Genomic DNA, 22,898 nt, shown 5'->3' with positions numbered 1-22,898 from the left:
AATCTTGTAGTGTCTTTCATAAGGTTTAGAAAGGCTCCGAGCAGGGTAACTGGCCCATCATCATCTCTCTGTAGCTCCAGAACCAGGAGAATTCAGTGAAACAAGTTAAATCTTTGCAAAGATCCTGCCTACCAGCTGGTAGATTGTTCCTGAAAAACAAGGGTCCTTCACTTTCATAGTCTGGGTATAAACTGCAATGACTCCAATGCATAAGACCTTCAGAAAGTCTACCCAACAAGACCTCTCACAACTGTATTCCTGTAGTTTATGGCCATTAATAAGTTTCCAATATCCGCATTTATTCATATTATATTAGAAGTAAAGGATAAGATTTCTAGAGCAAATCAGAGTATTATACCTTCTGGGATAATGTGATGACAGCCAAATGGACAGGCCTGCACATACAAAAGGGGATTCTATCACTACTGAAGAGTAACTCAGAGGTTATAAACTGGAGAGCTTATATACACATGGTTCCATTCGCTTCCTAAGAGAGGGAGAAAAATTTTGCTCCCTACTTATAGTAGGGAGCTAAAATTCTCTTAGAGAATTTCTAGATTCTTGTGTTCTTACACTTTGGAATGGAAATAAATGTCCCCACAGGAAAAATAAGACAAGACTCTATATGCTTACAACCTTTGGAAAGTCTCCATGGTCTCAGGCTTCATCCTTCTTTGAAATGTAAACACATGTCAGGGGAGGTAAATTTCTCCAGATAGTCTCTCACTGTCTTATCATCCTTTAAATTCCAAGGGTTATCCTTTAAACCAATTAGCAGGTTTCTTTGTTCCCAAAACCCAAACCACACAGAAACCAAAATGTATCCTCTACAGCTCCACAGTTACACTTACGCCCTCACAGTCTCTGCTTTGCAATGCTGCCCAAGCCTTGGCCCTGCCTCCGTGTAAGCTGTATGACTTTTTTCATTCCTATGACACCCATGCATTTTTCTATTCGTGGCTTAGACTAGATACTCAGATTCTGAAATATTACTGCATGATTTCCTAATCTTGGATCTGTGTTCCATGGTCTGCCTACTGAGATTTTCCATCTCTTTTTTGGGGGACAGACTATACATAATGAGCCTGAACACTAAAGTCCCCAGAGTGGTCAAGTTCTGAGATGGTTGTTCCTTGCGTCCAGCTCTCATGGATGGGTGAGGCTTCATTGTGGGGCAGCCTGAGGCACCTCTTCTTTCTCCAGGCTCATTTTCAAATGTCAAGATATCCAATTATTTTTGTAGTCTCAAGCACCTCACAATTCCACCAGGAATCCCGTTTACTTCCACTTGACCATCAAGAAAGTCTACCTTTTTGTTCTGAAATCCTCCCTTAGCAAATTAAAGACATCTTCAGTTAGCTTTCTGTTTAATTAATACTTTTAACCCTGCCAGCTAAATACTTCCAACTACATCATGATTTTTGAGAAAGGATTTTCCAAATTTTAGTAATATCTCCACCTCTCTCAACATACTCTCAGTAATTAAATACTGCCTATGGATTGATTGCATACAGAAAATAGTTTACTGTAAGAAAGGAGTTTCACGCCATACCTACATATCCAGCAAATATTTGGTGCTACGGAATAGAAAGAACTTTGTGAAATATCATCCCAAAGATTTACCCTGTGTTTCTGATGTCCCAGTAACTTTAAGTTGATAAGAAAACTTGAAGTAAGGTAAGTGAACTCCACAAATTCATAATACTTACAGTAGCTTTAGGGACTAAATCAGCATGAGTATTATGACCACATACAAATAAACTAAAACCTTTTTTTCCCCCAGTATTTTAAATATAAACACTCAAATGCTTAAAAGGAACAACAAAAACTATGTATGTTCTGACCCTTGCCTTCATTCCTAGATTTACTACCCATGGGCTTTAAACTAGTCTGCCTTTATTTTTCAAGAATAACATTTTCTCCCATTTTAAGGTTTTTCCAATTTCTCTGCCCCTTGCCTGAAACATTTTTTAAGTCTCCCACGTTGTATAACTAAGTTTCTTTGCATGTAAGTTGTCTTACAATTGTGTTTCTTTCATTTCAAGTGGTTAACTCTCTTGTTTGCGTAATTATTTGATTGATTACATCTCTTCCACTAGCCTTACTAGTTCCCTGAGAACAGGGGCCATCTGTTTTTTGCCCCCTATTGCATCTCTAGTGTGTAACACAGTGCCTCACAAAGAAAAGGCCTTCAATAAATTTTTGTGAATAAAGTTGGTGAATAAATCATAGAAAGATTTCCTTAGGAAATATAAAGGTGTATGCCTCTATTTATTGGCAGTAATGAAAGCCATGACAATTTGCCAGGTCTGTTGGGAGAAGGTAGAGTGAGAAGAGGGTCAAGAAATAAACCTTGAGAGACTCAATAAATAATGGCTGGTCAGAGAAAGATGCTACTGCAAAAGAATCTGAAAAGACATAGACAGTGTTGGATAAGCACCATAAGACCATGGTGTCAGAGAAACAAGGGAAGAGAATGGCTATGGAAAGACCAAGTGAAGCAAATGCTCAGACATATCCATTGGATTTGGCAAGGGTCACTAGTGGCGATAGTGAAATTTGGTATGACAGCTTGATGAGAATGGAAGTCATATCATATCAACAAATCTCAGGGCCAATACTGAACTACATAATCTGAAAGAATTATCAACCCAGAAATTGCCCCTAAAAATAATGCTGCATTATCTAAAATCAAATGTGAATCTGATTGAGGCTTCTCAATGTAATTACATATTAGTAATTAATTCAGTTATCCTTATTCCTTAATGCACTGCCTCATTTATCTCAGTATGAAAGCATATTTCACAGAGGATTTCTTTCCAAAAAGCATGGCAACATATACTGGGCTATTCTTTATTTGCTAATAATCCATCTCATAGCTCTTGTGGGTGCATAATATTCACTGAAGTCAATAAGAATTATGGACACAGAAGTGCTGCAAGGCTGAGTCTTTAATACTCAAGAATATATTGTCTATACACAGCCAAACAGCACTTGTGAATATAATTCTAATAAAACCTAGTATGTCTTTTCTTTCAGGGAGGAAGAAAAAGAATGATAGAAATTTCAATATGGTATATTCTGGAAACAGTGTGCTTGTGGAACAGCCAGAGGGATTTTTAAAATTTGATAATCTAAATGTAGACAACTATTCTAATGTAGGAGCAATATAGTAAGAGGCCACAGTATTAGACCATAGGTATGACATGGGAGAGACTTTGTAAAATAGCAGAGTTAACATTTTTCTTAGGAAAGTATTTCAATAAGATAACTAAATTTCTCACTAAGCATTTGATATGCCAAAATAAATTTAAAATATAAACCAACCTACTATTGAAAATACTATATGAAATTTGTATGAATACTCTATGAAATTTACTTATGTCAAGAAACAGACACGTGAGAAAGGATATCAATACCCACTATGTTTCTTTTCTCAGATTTACCAGGCACGCACATCCTATTCTCTGTCCTTGTGACATGGCTCTGCAGAGTGTCTCATTATTCACCAGCTGAAGCCTAGTAATGTTAGACCAGCATTGGGAGGACCAAGTTAAGTAAATTTATGTCTAAAATCAGGCTTTATTCTGCCTTGTCCCACCACTGAGGTAAGGAGAATTCCTGAGTATATTTCATGTGTTATTCAGGTGACTCAAAGGAATATACTTTGTTCTAGGAGCAAAATTAATTTGCTATATGAAGTACAGGCAACCTCTTAATGGTGTATCTGCACACACACTTTTAAAATGACATTGAATCATTTAGGTAGACTCCTATGTATAAATGTTTAGTTTAGATGGAATATCTCTAACAAAATGAAATGAGTTTTATCATACTGGCCACTGATAAATGGAGCCTACAGATTTCACTGCAGCTAGATATCACTGAGAATTAGAGAACAGATCAAGAGCTTTCCTGTATCATTCTTTTTAGATGACCCTTTATTTCCTCTATAGATAACACTACTGAAAACAGGTTAAGACGTTTCTATCAATCAGCAATATCTAAAATGCAATCTTTGAGCTGTTGTCATATGCCATAAGTGGGGGAGGGGAGGAAGAAAAGAAAAAGAAAACAGGCAATATTTACATTTAGCTAAGATTGTGAATATTCTGGACATCACTGATAAAGTAAATAATATTATTAAGAATTACTGCAGATGAATTCATTTGTATTGCTGGGATCAAATCCTTTTGGGAGATGTGTATACCTCTTTCTGTTATCAATGTAATACATTTATTCAATGCCAGTAATATACCAGGTGCTGCAGCAGAAGCAAACCAGATGGTCCCATAGTTTCCACATGGAGAACAAACTTGGGCAAGTCCTTGAATGCATTTTATTTAAATCTTCCCTATTTGCTATAGAAAAGTGTCAACTAGAGTAAGTCACTGTGCTGTCTAAGGCAGAGTGAAATTAATGGAACATTGTCAATATCTCCTCTAATTTTTATTACTTGTGCTGACTTAGACAAGACAAAATATCTATTTTTATAGTGAGATGGACATATATACAGAATGTTAAGTAAAATCCTCCTGGGTGAACACATGTTAGCTAGGACCACAATAATGAACTATAAATTAAGGTTGTAAAACACTGCCATCAGCTTGTAAAAACATCTGTCTATAACTACTGCCTAGCTCCATACACACACACACACACACACACACACACACACACACACACCTAGCCATAGGACATGTTTACCAAGGATATTTGTGATATTAGAAGCATTCTAAATTCTTCAAAGAAGGAAATTATTAAAAGAAAGTCATATAATATTTACACTAAATCATTCTATGTAAATGTTAAAAGAATGTGGTTTATTTTCAGCTTCCAAATCGGAAAGATATACATAGTATAAAAGAATGAAAGAAAGTTTACGGAAATGTGGAATAGAAGTTAAAATTTTAAAAGTCTATATAGGCCAGCCAGATAACATTAATGAAAGAAGTAGGTGTCAGGCCCAGACTCCTTGGAAAACTGTCTGAGGCAAAGCTAAGGTGTTAAAACTTTGTTGAGAGCTGCAATCCCAAGCAGCAAGCACAGGGGAAAGAAAGAGAGGCATGGAAAGCCAGGCAAAGTCAAGGTGGTGCTTTACCAAGGTGGTTATGACTTCATGAAAAGATCCAATTGGTTGCTTGGCCAAAGACATCTTCAGGTCAGCCTTAGAGAACTTCCTTCCTCTGTACATCAAAGGAAGGAAAGGAGAGGGATCTAACTCCTTGAGACCTCCTACCCCTCACTGATTTGCATTTCCATTTGCATTTACTACAGGCATTAATTCCCTTGCTTCCAGGTTACCCCTCGGGGCTCCTTGGGTGGCTTCTGAGATAACCATATCCCATCCCCTGTTGAGGGGCACTTTATATGAGGCTACAAGTAGTGGGGGAAACAAGAGTCTTTTCGTATCTGATTAGGTTAAGCAGGATGGCCAGAGCTGTTTGGCTCCTGCCAGGCAGGAAGGAGCAGTGGAGGCCACACCAGAGCCCATAACTCACTCCAGAGGCAGCCAAGACCCACAGTGCTGTTAGAAGCGGAGGCAGAGTCAGCTGCAGTGGTGGCAGCAGCAGCCAGGATCCTCTGTGAGCTAATGGCCAAGGGCCAGTAGACAGCTGAAGCTAAGTGGATCAGAGCAGGCTCATAAATTGGACCTATTGTATTAGGTGGGACAAATTATAACTGACACTCATCCCCAGTGAGGGGAATATCATAAGGAGTGATAGAAACTGTGGAGAATGTGAGAGGGCATGCTGCTACCCAACTCTAGGAAACTGCCACAATGCAAGAATGTTGGGCCAAAATGCTGCATTGATTGATAATTTACATCAATATTGGACAATACACAAGATTTCTATTCTCCCTGGAGTCTGCAAGCCCAATGACAGCCACAAGGTACGGTCTTAAGGAGAAGTCCTTGAAAAATGTCACAAATAATTTTAGTTATATTCGAGATTCAGGAATTATGGTAACACATGCAAGCCTAGTAATGACCTGCAGTTTTGTGGTGTGTTTCTCTTCCTGAAATGAACACTGGCTTTTTGTAAGCCTCCTTGATCTTTAAGGTAAAAGAAAATGACTTATGTTTACCAACTTGAGAGGATAAAGATTTGGTTCAGGGATGACTGGAAAAAGTAACATATAAGGGAACTATACAGGAAAAATAACTTTAAGGAGACAAAGGTGAATAAGAATTATTAATAAGAGACTGTTTTTTGTAGGAGGCTAAAAATTAGATTGAGAATAAAGGCTCCATCCTTGGAATCCGTTAGATCTAGACTAGTTGTATGTCTAATTCCTGAGCTTTTCCAAGGACTGGGAAAGCAAATTTTACTAGATCCTTGTTTGCCTTCCTCTTTAAGGAAATTTCAGTTTGTTTCTCTCTATTTGAGCCAGGACTACTCAACAAGTTTTTAGTTATCCAAAACTTCATTGGCATTTCTCATTTGAGGCAACCTCTCTTCCTGAATTCTGTCCTCGTGTTTATATATTTTTTTCTAAGCATTTTTTAGCAAGATCTGAAGAAAGAACAAAGTGTAATCTGTATATAATCTGTCATCCATAACTAAAAGCAAGACAATCCCTATTTTATGCAAACTCTTTCATGGAAGACATAAGAAAGATGACTACTTGACTTATTTGGTGAAACAGTCTAACTTTGGTAGGAAAAACCAGACAAGAAGAGAACAAGAAAGTAAAATCATAGATGAATGTCACTTATGGATATAGGAAAAATATTAAATAAAACACACCTAGCAAATTCAATTTGCCGAAGTGAATAATAATACTCATAGGAATTTAAGATTGTTCAACATCACATAACCTATTAAAATATTTACCATATTCATATATTAAAGAAAAAATCTATCTTCTCAATAGTATTAAATAAAATTCAACATTCATTAATAATGAAATGACAGTAAATATGAAATGAAAGGAAACCTTCTTAATCTAATAAAAAAGTATTCACCTAAAAACCTACAGCATCTATCTCTATACCTATATCTATACCTCTATCTATACATATATATATATAGAGAGAGAGAGAGAGAATACATTAAATTAATTTATTTATTTATTTTTGCTGTGTTGGGTCTTCGTTTCTGTGCGAGGGCTTTCTCTAGTTGAGGCGAGCGGAGGCCACTCCTCATCGCGGTGCGCGGGCCCCTCACTATCGCGGCCTCTGTTGTTGCGGAGCACAGGCTCCAGACGCACAAGCTCAGTAGTTGTGGCTCACGGGCCCAGTTGCTCCACGGCATGTGGGATCTTCCCAGACCAGGGCTCGAACCCGTGTCCCCTGCATTGGCAGGCAGATTCTCAACCACTGCGCCACCAGGGAAGCCCCTGCATGAGGTCTTTAATCCCATGTCTATTGTGTTGTCTTCATTACTTTAGTGAGAACAAGTAATATTCTTGGGTCTTTATCTTCCTTTTGAAGATTTTGAAGAAATGTGTTTTCATTCAGCTGGGTTTCTAGATAATTAAGATGATAGACACTAGTTTTTCAACTGCTCTAGAAATAAGTGTTAGTATCCAGCACTTGAAGCTGAAATCTTCCTTTTATCCTGCCCAAAATAAGAGTTCTTCTTTTTTTGTTGAAGTGCTGTTTCCATCATGTGAATAATGCTCTTTGATACTAACATGACTTCCTACTTTGTTTTCCAACCTGAAATTTCAAAGTTGGCATCATATCCTTGGCTTTCTTCCTGAGGAGGCTGAATTCAAAGGTAAGCCTAGCTGCTCTTATCAAATCATTTAGCAGGAAGCTAGTGGAAGCAGCAGCAGTTTTAAATTAAAATTTCAATGATTGACTGTATTAAAAACATTATAGGGTTTCCCTGGTGGCGCAGTGGTTGAGAATCTGCCTGCCAATGCAGAGGATACGGGTTCGAGCCCTGGTCTGGGAGGATCCCACATGCCGCGAAGCAGCTGGGCCCGTGAGCCACAACTGCTGAGCCTGAGCGTCTGGAGCCTGTGCTCCGCAACAAGAGAGGCCACGATAGTGAGAGGCCCGCGCACGGCGATGAAGAGTGGCCCCCACTTGCCGCAACTAGAGAAAGCCCTCGCACAGAAACGAAGACCCAACACAGCCATAAAAATAAATAAATAAATAAACCCAAAGTTTAAAAAAAAAAAAAAATTAAAAAAAAAAAACACAACATTATAATGTAACATATTAAATTGGTTTTAACCTAATATCAAGAAAATGCTAACAACCATATGAATATATTTCCCTCCTGGTAGCTGACTCTATCTTTTTTAATCACACAAAAATAATCAATTTTTGTAGACTAACTAAAATGTCCTTTCACTAACACACATTTTAATGAGTTGAAAAAAACTCAAGTGCCATGTTATCTTCTACTTACAATTCAAGATGGAAAAACTATCACCATACACAATCTCACTGCACTTTAATCAATTACCTTTTGACTAAATACTCATGGGCCCCAAAGAAACAAGAAGTAGGACTAGAAAAAAAAAAAATTCATTATCAACTTATTTTAAACTTCTTTCTACTATATGATGCAGTAATCCCACTTTGGGGTACATACCCAAAAGAACTGAAATCTGGATCTCTAAGAAATATCTGCACTCCCATGTTCACTGCAGAATTATTCATAATAGCCAAGATATAGAAACAACCTAAATGTCTATCAGTGGATGGATGGATAAAGGAAATGTGTTATATATATATATAAACACACACACATATATATATATATATATATATATAAAATGTAATATTATTCAGCCTTAAAAAAGAAGGAAATCTTGCCATATGCGACAACATTGATGAATCTGGAGGATAATATGCTAAGTGAAGTAAGCCAGTCACAGAAGGACAAATATTGCATTATTTGACACATACAAGATATCTAAAATAGTCAAACTCATAGATGCAGAGAGTAAAATGGTGGTTGCTGGGGGATATACAGAGCTGTTATTCAGTGGGTATATGGTTTCAAGATGAATAAGTTCTGGAGATCTGCTGTAAAACACAGTGCTACAGTTAACAAGACTCTACTGTACACTTAAAAATCTGTTAAGAGGGTAATTCGCATGTTGTGTTCTTATCAAAATAAAATAAAACTCCTTTTTACAAATTTTAAATAATGAAGACCCACTTAGAAGCACGCATACAGACACACGCACACGCACACATTCACTCGTTGTGTCTCACAAAGAGTCAGGCCAGGGCAGAGTTTCCAAGCAATAGACTGAGGGTGGTTTTCAGGGGAGAAGAGAAGATATTGAGGCAGGGTTAAGAATCAATGGGAAAATGTTTCACATCAAATTCATTAGGGATGGGCAGAGAGAAAAGAATACAATCAGAAGCAAAGGGGTCTGTAAACAAGGTCAGTAGAATGAAGTGAACAGCTTCTGAAGCATGAACAATAGTAAAATAACCTGGAGTGATTCCCTGACCACCAGTTCTTATAGGGTTATAGAATTTTTAAGATAGGAATGGAGCTATTAAATGTACTGAAGCCGTTTGAATAAATACTAGCTAGTTTTGGAATGATGATTTAAGTTCCGAGATGAAGTTCAGTATAAAATATGGATGAGGGTATCACTGATTGGACTTCTCTTTAGAATTGCATTGCAAATGTGTCCAGTAAAATTTTCTTGATGTACTTTCTAATTTATGACCATGGGCAGTCTTTTTATATTTTTATTCAATCCTTCTACTTCTGAAATATGCATACGAATCACATCCCTGTGGTTATAGTATTTTACTGAAATCTTATTGTATTAAACATTATTCAGCATATAAAATCTAACTTAACAGCTAAGGCCTAGGCAGTATTTTGCTATAAGGCAAAACCTTAGGTTGCAATTTGTAGAAAACATTCCAACTATAATGATTAAAAATTTTAAATCACCCTTACTCCTCATAATTCCAGCATTTAGATTAGAATTTTTATTATCCATGTTACTGACACCTTTGAAATCAGTGTTGCCAGTTCGTATGACATTTGAAATTCAGTTTCTTTAGCTCATTTACTACACTGACTTCTAACATAGAACTTATCACCCAGTATTTCTCCATCTTCAAAATCTAGAACTTTCTTAGGTGATATCAATTCCACTCTCATTAGCTATTAAATTTCCACATCATCCACATCAAAATCTCTGTATCATTTAGTTCTCTTATCATTTATTTTTCTAGCTTACTTCTGACTACACTTGACTCACTACCCAGACTACGATTCAGTTTAATTCTGTCATTGCTGCCTTCACTAACAATGCCTGTCTTCCAAAGGCTCTTTCCTGTCCCTCTATCTCAGCTACTATCCCCAATCTTCTCTGGGTTGCTAATCTTTTATCCTGAATCATTTCTACTACCTTTTTTGTTAGTGTTAATTTTTTTTTTTTAATTGTGGGGATTGTCACCTCTCTCATCATTTTTCTTGTTTTTTTCATTTTAAGGTGTACATGTGTTAATTCTTTTTTAAACATCTTTATTGGAGTGTAATTTCTTTACAATGGTATGTTAGTTTCTGCTTTATAACAAAGTGAATCAGCTATACATATATGTATATCCCCATATGTTAGTGTTGATATTTTTGACAAAAGGCAGAAAAACAGACTTTCATTAGCAACTGGAATTCCTTTACTCCTTTTGTATTGGTTTTATGCTGAATTGTCTAGACAATACCCAATCTCTTTTTTCCATAAGGAAGCCAAAAACCCCACTTTATTTTCTCTAAGGTAGATGTTGCCAGAAGAACCATGTAGTAGTAGTTTCATCTACTCTCCCCAGACTTCAAAATATTTGTCACTGTAATACCCTTACCTCTCTCCTTGGAAGAATATATTCTACTTTTCCAAGGTTTGCTTTTTCTTCTAGACTTGCAATAGACCCTACTGCTATCTCAACTCTTTGGGTTGTTTGATTCTTATCTTCTATTTTTAATCAAAGAAAGCTATTGCACCTACTTCAAAACTTCAAATAAATTATTGGTTAACATTCCATAGTTCCACACAATCTCCTCTTAGCCCCTATAACATACAGACCTAAATAGACATTTCTCCAGCATTTTAAAGTGATCAAACTTTTATTACTTTTTGGTTTAACCATTGATATGTTTCAATTTTCCCTGAGCTTTCTGTACTATCTATCTTGCTGTATTTCTTTTTTTTTTTTTTCTTGAAACTCTGGCTCTTCTGACGTATCTTTGCTTTTTAGTTGCACCTTCTTCTGTGAGTGCTGCCCAAGTTTCAAGTCTTGGTCTTCTTGGTGAGAATTTAAGCTCTTTTAAGGTGGTATAAAATTACTGATAATTAGCAATAAATCATTTACTAAACGTGTTTTAATTTTTAGATATCCTTGGAAGAATAAAAGTTAACAAGGTTCTTGCCCTTCAATGAGGGCTTCTTTTACGCTTGTATTAAGAAGTGTAAATATGAGAAAAGAAAGTCTCTATGGGGACTTTACTGCTGAGGTCTGGGCTACACTTTATGAGACAAATCACTGAATATTACAAGGCAAAGTTTGGAGTTTAGGTGAGAATCAACCTTACAAATCCACCTTCATCACTCTCTTCTAGTGGAGGTTCCAACCACTGGTGAAAAAACAGCATTAACATCATATTTGGAAAATTCAGTAAGATTCCTCAGAACAGAGAAAGGAATCACTGTGACGTTAGCTGAAACAGCAAAGTATTTGAGGCAATACTATGGATTTAGAGAACAATGCAAAGACAAAATGAATTTTAATTATAAATCAGCAAAGTTGTAAGTGTAAACTAACAGTAGTAAATAATGCTTTATAATACTGTTATGGTTCAAGGAATACCAGAAAAATGTTTCTGAATAGTGACAAACCCAAATTTGCTGAAATGAAATTTCTGCGTTTTCAAGACGACCTAGTTAATGGAGGGAGCAGTCCCACTCTTACAAAAACAAAGCAATTATCATGGAAATGTCATAGGAATAAAAGAAGATATGAAGGCCATGATTCTGAACTAGACATAATCTCAAATGTTCAAACATCACCAAAGAAATATGCTCTGGTTTTGAACACTCTTTTTGAAACTATTTTATTCCCAAGGAAAAGAAGAAATTAAAAAAAAAAAAAAATCAACCCAGCCATTCCACTTCTGGATATTTTAAGAACACAAAAATGCTAATTTGAAAAGATATATGCACCCATATATTCACTACAGCCCTATTTACAATTTACAATAGCCAAGATATGGAAACAACATAAATGTCCACTAATGTATCAAGATATATATATATATATATATATATATATATATATATATATATATATGTATATATATGTATATATATATATGTGTGTGTGTGTGTGTGTGTGTGTGTGTATATATATATATATATATAAAACTCAGCCATAAAAAAGAATGGAATCCTGCCATTTGCGACAGCTAAGTGAAATAAGTCAGATGTCAGATGGAGATAGACAAATACTGTATGATTTCACCCGTATGTGGAATCTAAAAACAAAACAAAACAAAAGAGCAAACAAAATAAAACAAGAACAGACTCACAGTAAAGGGAACAGGTTAGTGGTTACAAGAGGGAAAGGAGTTGCGGGGGGAGCAAAATGGGTGAAGAGGGTCAACTGTATGGAGATGGATGGTAACCAGGCATGTGGTGGTGACCACTTTGAGTGTATGCAGATGTCAAATTATATAATGCTGTACACCACAAAATTATAAAATAAAAAATTGACTAAAACTACCTAATTTTATTAACCCACCAGAAAAAATATGAACATCTAGGGTTTACAGGCCAAATAATATGCCCAGTTAAATTTGAATTTCAGATGATCAGCAAATAATTTTATTATTTTTTTTAGTACAATTATTCATTATTTATCTGAAACTCAATTTTAAATTGGTGTTTTATATTTTTATTTGCTAAATCTAGCTACCATATAAGGACCTAACAGGTGAATATTATTTGTGTCCATGTCTAATTACTTCTGGTCCATCTCTCCACCCCTACCAAGATTATAAATTCTAGTAGGGACCATAATCTTTCTAGTAGGGACCATAACTTCGGCATGGAAAATTCCAAATTTGTAGCTAAAGAATTGAAATTTGAAGGTGGGACTAGGATGACCTTCATAGACTCACTTCCATCCTTGTTTTCTAATAAAGCTACCACACATTAGTAAAAAACAAAACTCTCCATCACATTCTGAAAGCTCAGTAAATGCTCCTTCACAAAGAGTAGGGTCTTGTAAAATAGTTATTTTAAATAAAGGGATGAAGACAAAGGACTCGCACTGTTCTCTCTCTCCATCTCTTGGTTACTCCATAAAGCAGTCAAGTTTTCCTTGGTTGCCAATACTACGTGGTGGCTGACATAAGCAATCAACACATGTAAATTTTTCATTCAACTCTCTCTCATTCTCTCTCTCAGCTTCTCTTGTCAGACAAAATAATGACTCAACTGGGCTGGCAAATAACAAAATTTTGGAATAAGAAGGGATAGAAAACACCAAGTTAATATCCTTTATTTTACAGATTAAAAAAAAATAAAGTTCACATAACTACAAGAGTACATTCCCAATCAAAACCTTTCAATAGCTCTGTTATATATAAGATAAACTTTCTAAAATCTTGGTATGGTGTAAATATCCTCCAAAATTCTGCCTCCATCTTCCTCTCCAGATATGTATCTCATCACAGTACTTAATATTGTATATTAACACTTATAACTAGTATACCTGTGCTCTCACTGACCCGTAGGTGACCACTTCCTTCCCACCCTTGTCCTCCCATCTGTTCATGTTTCTATTATAGCACTTTTAACACTATGGAATTTATCAGTTTAAACATCTGTCCTCTCCTCTTAATCTGAATTGTGTGATTGTAGGGAACATAGCTCATTCCTGCTGGAATGCCTATTCCAAGTACAGAGTAGAAGCCCAAGGAGCACTTGACAAATGAAGAAACACATACAGTAGTAAGGGCACAAACAATACCAGAATTTGAGTACTGTTATGAACCTATAGGATTAAGCTAAGGATATATCAATATTAATGTAAAAAAGGCAATGAATTTGGAGATGAAATTTGTCGTAAAAAATCACTGTCAGCAATCTCTGAAGCTCACACACACGCTGAAAAGCCTGCTTTAGAACATTCACAAATTTTTCTATTTTCCACTTTCCTGTCCACTAAATAAACTTGATTTTCTTCCAGGAACAGTTTTGAACTTGAGTATCTATTTCTTATTCCATTCTGTTTAATTTCTACACAACTGTGTTCTGTAATTATTTATCACGTGTGCGCACACACACACTATTTTGAAAATAATGTGGATTGAGATTTTAGAAGACTATTCTGGGAAACAAAACACCTTCAATCACATTGTTTTTATAACTATTCCAAGTTCTCAACTCTCAATTTAGAAATGGATTTCTGGAATTCAACTTGTGTGAAAACTAAGACTTGCCATTGTATGCAAGGTGGGAATAGCAAAAAAAAATTCTACATCAACTTGTAAACCCCAAATTTGCATATGGTTATAGACATGCTTTTCCCTTGTAAATATGTTTTAAGCAAAAAGTTTAAATGACAAATATACGTATTAGTTGATGCATAACTGCATCATCATTTTAAAATTTTTAAATTTCATTTAGATTCAGTTTATAAGCAGATATAATAAATTTATCTACAAGGCCTGCCATAATGTGTGGATGCATTATTTATGTCTATATCTTTTAATAGAACATTTAATAGTTAACATTAAAATATACAGTATAAAATTTGTAATTTGTTTTATAATTATAAGAAGTTACCACATATACGCCATGTTAAGTACTAGCTATGTGCAAGGCACTAAACTAAACATGTGAATTTAAACTTCATTACCTCTCCAGAAAGTTCCGTAATAGTATTACCCCTAATTTGACAAAAAAAAAAAAAAAAAAAGGAGACATACAAATTTAATGAATATATCCAACTATAAAAGAAAGGCTTTGTAGTTAGGGAGTTTGGGATCGACATGTACACACTGCTGTATTTAAAATGGATAACCAACAAGGACCTACTGCATAGCACAAGGAACTCTGCTCAATATTATGTGGCAGCCTGGATGGGAGGGGAGTTTGAGGGAGAATGGATACATGTATATGTATGGGTGAGTCCCTTTGCTGTGAACCTGAAACTATCACAACATTGTTAATCAGCTATACTCCAATATAAAATAAAAAGTTAAAAAAAAAGAAAAGAAGGACTTTGTTACATAACTATTATTTAGAAAAAAAGTGGGCACTTTATATTTTATTCCTTACAAATTTAGTCATTTTACCAAGTATGTTCTCAATTACTTTATTTTGATCACCATCATTACGGAATTAATTCTAGCTTGGATTAATTATAGAGGTCACCTATATGAGTTTAAAAGAAGAAAGCAAAGAAATATAACACAAATTTAGTAACAATTCCTGGGAATATTGTCTCACAATTATTAAGTATCAGATATAATTTTAAGCAAACATTTTGAAAATCACCATATCAAAGTAAGTGGTTACCTTTTGGAGATCATGAATATATACCTATGGAATAATGAGTAGGTGGGAATGACCTAATTTTCTGAGACAATGCTTGTGAAATACATGTTACAATGGTAACATCACCCATAGATTCATAAATTTGAGTATTTCAAACAGAGTGATGTTCTTTGGACAACTGTTTTAGATGACGCCAAGACTTAGAGATTAAGCTGCTAAGGTCTCAAGATGCAAATAAAGAATGCAAAGAATGCAAAAAAAGTGTTTTATTACATCTAAGCAAAGACCAAATAAACTTCTAAACTTCTAAATTAAGATGTGTTATACAATTTGTATTATAAATATCATTTAAATTAATATATTAAGTTATTTTCAGATATTGGACTATTTCATCTACACCCTTGAAAGATTTTATCATTAAACTGGCCAATTAAAAAAAAAGTCTCTTCTCTGTAAAATGAAATATTGGCTTATATTACAGGATGTTTTATATTTGTAGGCATGTATTAGCATGTAACCACCATTATACGGATAATAAAGTGTAGAATCAGACTGACCAAGGTCTGCCCGCCTCCACAGCCTAGGAATTTAACTAAAAATGTATATCTGCTAAAAATGTATATCTACTTTCCTGCCTCTAAACTTTTTAACATTAATTAATAATATAAAACTACATATTGGTAGTCTTTAATACTTTTTAAAGGCACTGTCTTGGTAGAGGAAAGGATGTGCGTGTAGATTCAGTTTTCATGTACTTTCTCAGAACTTGGTATACTTTGGTGACTGCAAATAAATAATATCTAACTACAATTCACCTTAAAGGAAAAAGATTGTAAGACTAGATAAGGAAGGAAATAATAAGCTTTCATAATATATGATTTGGGATGTTATTATTTAATATATATTGTCCTAAAAAGTATGAATATTTTGATCCTTAAAGGTCACACTGTGATTGTATGACATTCCTGAAATTTATCCATTATATTTCATGAAAAAAAATGTGTCTAGGCACTCTCAGGAAGGGTTATTTTTTTGTATGGGGTCAATATGTTTCTTTTGTATATAATATAACATGCAACCAAAGAGAAAAGTATTTCTCTTTCCCGAAGAACATCATTGAAAATAGACAGTGTACAATTCCCCCATGTCTGAGATATCTGCCATAGCCTTGAAATGGCTGGAGAATCTTTTCTAAAATGTTCTGCATGTCTTAGCCACATATCTCACTCTTATTTTATTTCTACCCTCAAAATGAGCCCATCTTCTAGATATGCCATCAATTTATTTTGCCAAAAACAATTTTAAAAAGTGGTACCTTTTACATTGTAAACCTCATTATGGCAGAGGTGATAAATGGAGTAGGCAAAATGTTTACTGATTATATTAATTTATTTAGACCTAGATATATTAATTGCTTTCTAAATATATGAATTCAAATTTTAAAAAGATGAGAGCTGGTGGTAATCACATGGCTCTTATACTATTGTGCTCATTTGGATTGAAGTAGTGGGGCAATGCCAAAATCACTATTTGGAAAGTAATTTTCTACCTGGATTTATTTATTCACATTAATAAAAAAATATTTTGCTGTAGTCTTTTGTAGCAGCTGAAACAGCCAAACACAAGTTCGTCTAGGATGATGTAATTTGTATTTGCCTGCACAGTGCTTCTCCCAGGCATAATCAGCTACTCTGTCAGCATCAGTGAACCTCTTCTCTGTAACGTTTAAGGAGAAAATGTGGAGAAGGAATATCAAAAACATTTTTATCAGGGCTCAATTTTCTACCCCACTTACAGTTTCAAGATTCCTAGGCAGTAGATGAGGCTCAGGAAAAGGTGAAAACGGCTAATGACCTTGGTTTCTCATTTCAGGAGTGAGAAGTAGGTAGATAAATGGAGAGGGAGATTGTAGAGGATTTAGTAATTCTGTAGCCACTCAAACATGGGAAGGAAAAATGAAAAGAATTTTAAACCTGCCAATGTCTTTCCCTTTACATATTCGCAGGAGGTAGATTGCAAAGAGAAAGTACAGCCACAAATGATATTGGACTTCTGTGATCATTCCTCAACTGACAATATTCTAGAACAATATAGTAAAGCTTAACTAAATCAAAATATATATTGCCACTACGAGCATGCCATAGGGTGCTGTGAATAACTTCCTTCTCACAAAGGGGCTGAGGAATATTTGGACTGAAGGCTCAGCAGTGCCTGTTCACCAGAAACTAGAGCACACAGAACGACACACACATAAACACATACCCTAGGCATCACAAAGTGGCTGTGCCCTGCTAATGACATGCAGGTTCTTACGTGGGGCTGGGGGGAGGTAAATTCTAGTCTTTTAGCTCCCCATCCTACTCAAGGATTCCATGAGTCCACTGTCTTAGAGAGGGGTGTCTGCTCTACTGTTAGGCGGGAGACAAAAATACAACAGCGGTGATGACAGGTTCCCAACAATGTCGAACTCCTGGGTATAGGCCTGGGTAGGAATCCTGGTTGCCTGGGACAAGTTTCTTTACCTCTCTGAGCCTTTTTTTTTATTTCCCAACTCTATGCAGTGAACAGTGAGATCACACGTATTAAAGTGCATGTTGCCCGAGGCCTGGTGAGAGCCAACTTTAGAAAAGCACTAGCTGCATTATCAGCCATCACTCTGTCCTTAAATATATAAATGCATGTGCACAGAAAGAAAAAAATATATATATAGTCACTAAGTAATAATAATTAAAATAAATAGAATTTGTACTGTGCCATTTCTGAATTATTTGGATATACAGCACTCTGTGTTTATATCATCTTTAGCAAACATAGAAAACCAAACTTCCCCGGAGTGGTTCAAGAAGAAAAAAATCAAGGACGCACTTAAAAGAATTTAAAAAGAAGAGATGTATGTAAAAGACTATACATCAGTAGAAAGTAAATGTACATTGCAAAGTAACATTTAATGGCCTTGTATTATGTTTCCATGTACTGTTTTATTCAATTGTGTAATTAAATACCACTGCCTTCTTCATATACACGTCACACACTCCACATTCCCACATAAGCACCACTGTTTGAATAATGAGGATTCTCCTCTCTCAGTCTCCAGGGGAGTCAATGCCCAGGGCGACTGGCTTTAGTCTTCTGCACTCCAGTGTCCACCACTGCCCTCCACCAAGACCACCAAGAATACTGTCTGAGTAAAGGTAATGCTTTTTATGCAAATATATACATTTTTAAAAATTCTCCAACCCCATCTCCATCTACTAAGGAGACGGAGATATCCACAATGGAGTTTAGAAGCTTGGACACATTAATAAGATTTTTTCCAATTAGAGTAGCAACATAATTTTTGCTATATCCTACATTTAACGTTCAATAAATATGTAACTTTACACCATGCATTGTTGTAAGATATGGGGACACATAAGTGGGGAAAAAAAAAAAGACAAAAATTCCTGCTCTCCTGAAGCTCACACTCTAGTGAGGGGAAGACAAACAATGTAATGAATAAGTTAATGACACTGTATTTTATAAGGAAAGAAGTGCTATAAAATCACAACAGGGTAAGAAGGATGGAGAGAACAAAACAATTTTAAATAGGGAAGTTAAGGTACATCTCATCAATAAGGTAACACTGGGAAAAGAACTGAAGAAAGTGAGAGAGAGGTCCACTCATACATCAGGGTTAAGAATATTCTATGCAAAGAAAAAGCTAGCTCCAAAGCCCTGAGGCAGGATCATACTGGCTGTGTTGAAGAAACAGTGAGTGTGAATAAGTGAGTGGATAGATAAGGTAAAGTAGAAAATGCAGTCAGACTACAGGGATTTTAGAAAGCAATTTGTTATAAAAGTCATGAGAAAAACAGAAGAGTCAGGGATAAGCCCATTTTCCATATTTTCCATACTTTATAGTAATAAATTACTATAAACTTCTCCTTAGAAATCAGGGCTATAGGAGAGCAAATCAGACGGACTCAGGAAAACTTCAGCATCTGTTTCTCATTTTTGGTTAAAATATGTATATGCAGTACCAGATATTTATGCATATTATATATGATTTAATATTAAACATTCCAGTCTGTTCTCCAACTAACTTACATGTGAGAATAAGAGAGACAGAACACAGAGAGAGAGAGAAGTAAAACAGAAAAATGTAGTAGCTAAGAAGGCAGTTCTCTAAATTGATGTTCGTTTCTGGATCTCATGTTTTGAAAACACAGTCAACTGTACTACTTGATATCGATTTGTAAGAAAATTCATCTGACATATAATATCCAAGGTGTGTTAAATTAATTTTTGATTGACTATTTAAAGTAATGGTATTGTACAAACCAACTGAAGTAAAATAAGAATAAGTATGGGAAAGGAACCTTTGGCACTGAAAACAAACTATGTCATATATGGGAAGAAAAGGCTTAGGTATGCCAGGAAGCATGATCTCAATATATAGCTGTTATAGGGGAAAAATGGCCATGATCCTGAAGTCCTTTTCTAAAATTTAGTAAAGCAAACAAGATAATCAAAGAATCAGATACAGAATCTGGGCTTATTCAAATAATCACACTTCATTTGGGTCAAGGGTACTTGCATTAAAAATAAGGGAGTACAGATTTTTTATCTTGATAAGAAAAAAAAGCTGCAGTTATTAGTTATTATGTGATGTATTAGGTCTAGCAATAAGAAACTTTTTTTAAAGGGAGGCCTATTTCACAATTCCAGAGCAAATCACTGCTTGGATACAAATATTTCTTTCAGTGGATGTTTACCGTGATGCTAATGTTGTTTTCAGGTAGCCAGCAATTACACTTTTAGCGCCAATAAATGTATACATTCGGGTACACTGTTATTTTCACAGAGTTTATATTTGCACTAAATACAATAACATAACATGTTTTCGTAACACAAGTAAGATACCAGTGTCTCCTGAACATATTTATAATTCTATGCTAAGCAGATGGGGGAAACAAACAAACAAAAAACCCCAACACAGCTGTACAAGTTTCAAAAAACAATTCACATGTTGTTTACAAAATGGGTTTAAAACATGATCTGATTGAAAATATCGAATTATTGATAACATTTTTCCAGGACCTAGGCCACTTTGTAAATTCAGGAAGTCACAGTTCTTGGGAGGCTTAGCCACGCTGAAATGTTCTCAGATTTTACACTGTCGAAAGAATACTTCCCATAAACAGAGAGCTCTCTGGGGGCATCTACAGGACTAAGTGGTAACTCTCAGTGAAGCAACAGTTGGGGAACTTTCGGGCATGCTGTACCATTAATGAATTGCCTGATTTATAACCAATGTAAATTCGGAGCTGGCTCCTTTCCCAGAATGCTTCTAAGGAAAAGCCCAGCAGCAACAGTAAACAGAAAAACATCGACACAGAAAAACACAGCAGTTGGAGGAATTGAAAAAAAATGGAAGTTTTGGCCAAGGCATAAAGATATAACGGATGCTGAGTTCCAAAGGAGGAGATAGACCTCATGCAGGATATAAAAACTGAAATAGTAAAAATGAGTAATGTTACACTTCAATCCTCACCACGCTAAAGATTTAAAGGGTTCCAGATATGTGGACAGCCAACACGGGCAACATCTGTGAGGACATTATTGTAGGGAGAGTGATGCTGTGAGTATACCTTTTACACAAAAAGGGAAGAATGGCAGGGTGCAGCCAGAGGAATTGAAGGCTAAGGCTTTCAGTGGTGTACTGTCGTGATTAATTTTCATTTACTATTTGCATAATTTATTTATAAAATGTGTTTAGCTTTCTCTCAGGAAAATACCATTCAGGACAAGAAGTTTCCTTTCTGCCCTATGTTGTACAAATAGCTTCATTAACACCTACAAAAGTATCATTTATCCCACTCTTTTTCCGAATTTTTCAATTAAGATAGTTTTCCTTTAAATTAAGGATATTTTTCTTTTACTGAGTTTCTACTTATAATTCACAGGATACTTAGATGATCTTTAGATAGATAAAAAATATTTATTGTAATGTTAGGTATCCTCATATTTGAAGATGGATATAGGAAAGAAATGCCCATAAACTGCAATGCCCCATATAGGATTCCAAATGTCTTTACTTGCTTTGGTACTTTTGACGTAGCATTACAGATTAAAAAAATTTTAAGCAAATAGTAATTAATTCATATATCATACTAGCTAGATGAATTACTGATTAAGCTACATCCTTTCTATGTCAAGTGAAAATTATAACATTGTATTAGTACTTAAAATAGATATAAGCAGATGATTTCCAGCATAATTTCACTATTATCTTACAATAGGGTATGAGCTAAATTGATGAAAAGAAATATTGAAACTGTCTTGTAAACATCAGTGATATTAACCTACCTCGGCCTCCTAAATCAGTTCTAGACTCGCCCATCACAGATCATGAACTAACTTGAGACTTCCAAACTTTTAAATTCACGGTGTTTCTAAGTGCCTACCATTGTAAGACACATTTAAGGGAGAAAGAGGTGACTAAATGCCCAATTCATAATGAGTCTAGTACGTAAGAAATGGCAGGATACTGCTTAGCAAAGCTGATTTTCTGCTTTGGCTCCTAGCCATATTTACCCATATTTCTTGGGTCGGGGGCGGGGGGGCGGGGCGGGAATTTTTCCTCCCTTAGAATTGCTTCACAAAAGTGGAATTCAAGAAATTATTTTAAGTCATGTAAAATGGGAAGCGAGCAGAAACTGGGGTTTTGGTTGATAGTAGCCAAAAACATTGTAAGGAGCACTGGAGGCTGTATAATTTTGAAATGATTGTTTCTATGCATTGTATTCAACAGTCTACATGAGCAAAAATGATAAGAAAAAACGATTTAGCAAGCTCCACTGCCAGGGATGTTGGCAGCCTGCCGAACACACAGAGATAGCAACTATTCCACTTCCTTTACTGTCTTTAGAGTAACATTACCCTTCCCCACTAAACAAAAGAAGAGGTGCAGCCTGCATTCATGCCTGCTCAACTTGTGCTTGCTTTTCCTTCACACAAAATATTTGTGTATCTGCTAGCAGGAGGTTAAATCTTTACCTAGCATATAAATTGAAGAAAATAGCATGTTAATTTTTGACATGATGATAAAGACATAAAATCTTAGGTAAGTGTATTTCACTGTATTGTTTGTAATTGTACATTGGAACAGGCTTGTTTTATTAAATTTATTTTTGCTACTGTGTGTGTATGTGAGAGAGAGAGAGGAGGGAGGGAGGGGGAGAGAAAGAGAGAGAGAGAGAGAGAGAGAGAGAGAGAGAGCTGCTGCCTGAGAGAGAGAGAGAGAGGTGCTGCCTGGAAAGTCCAAGAAAATGTATTCTTCATTGTTCCTAGAAGTGAGGGTTGCCTCCTGTCTCTTACTGTTCATTATAAACACAGCTATTTGGTTAGGATAGCTTCTA

The 22,898-nt window shown here is 35.5% G+C and overlaps 1 protein-coding gene across 4 annotated transcripts in view; it reads right to left on the bottom strand.

Annotated features, from left to right (window-relative positions):
* Positions 1–22,898, bottom strand: part of CTNNA3 (catenin alpha 3) — a 1,725,675-nt gene that overhangs the window by 254,911 nt on the left and 1,447,866 nt on the right. The gene's annotated exons all lie outside the window — the stretch shown is intronic.

Source organism: Balaenoptera physalus (assembly GCF_965194825.1).
Source record: "Balaenoptera physalus genome assembly, chromosome: 14".
Taxonomy (NCBI): Eukaryota; Metazoa; Chordata; class Mammalia; order Artiodactyla; family Balaenopteridae; genus Balaenoptera; species Balaenoptera physalus.
Note: the sequence above shows the minus strand (reverse complement) of the source record. Positions and strands in the feature narration are given on the sequence as shown.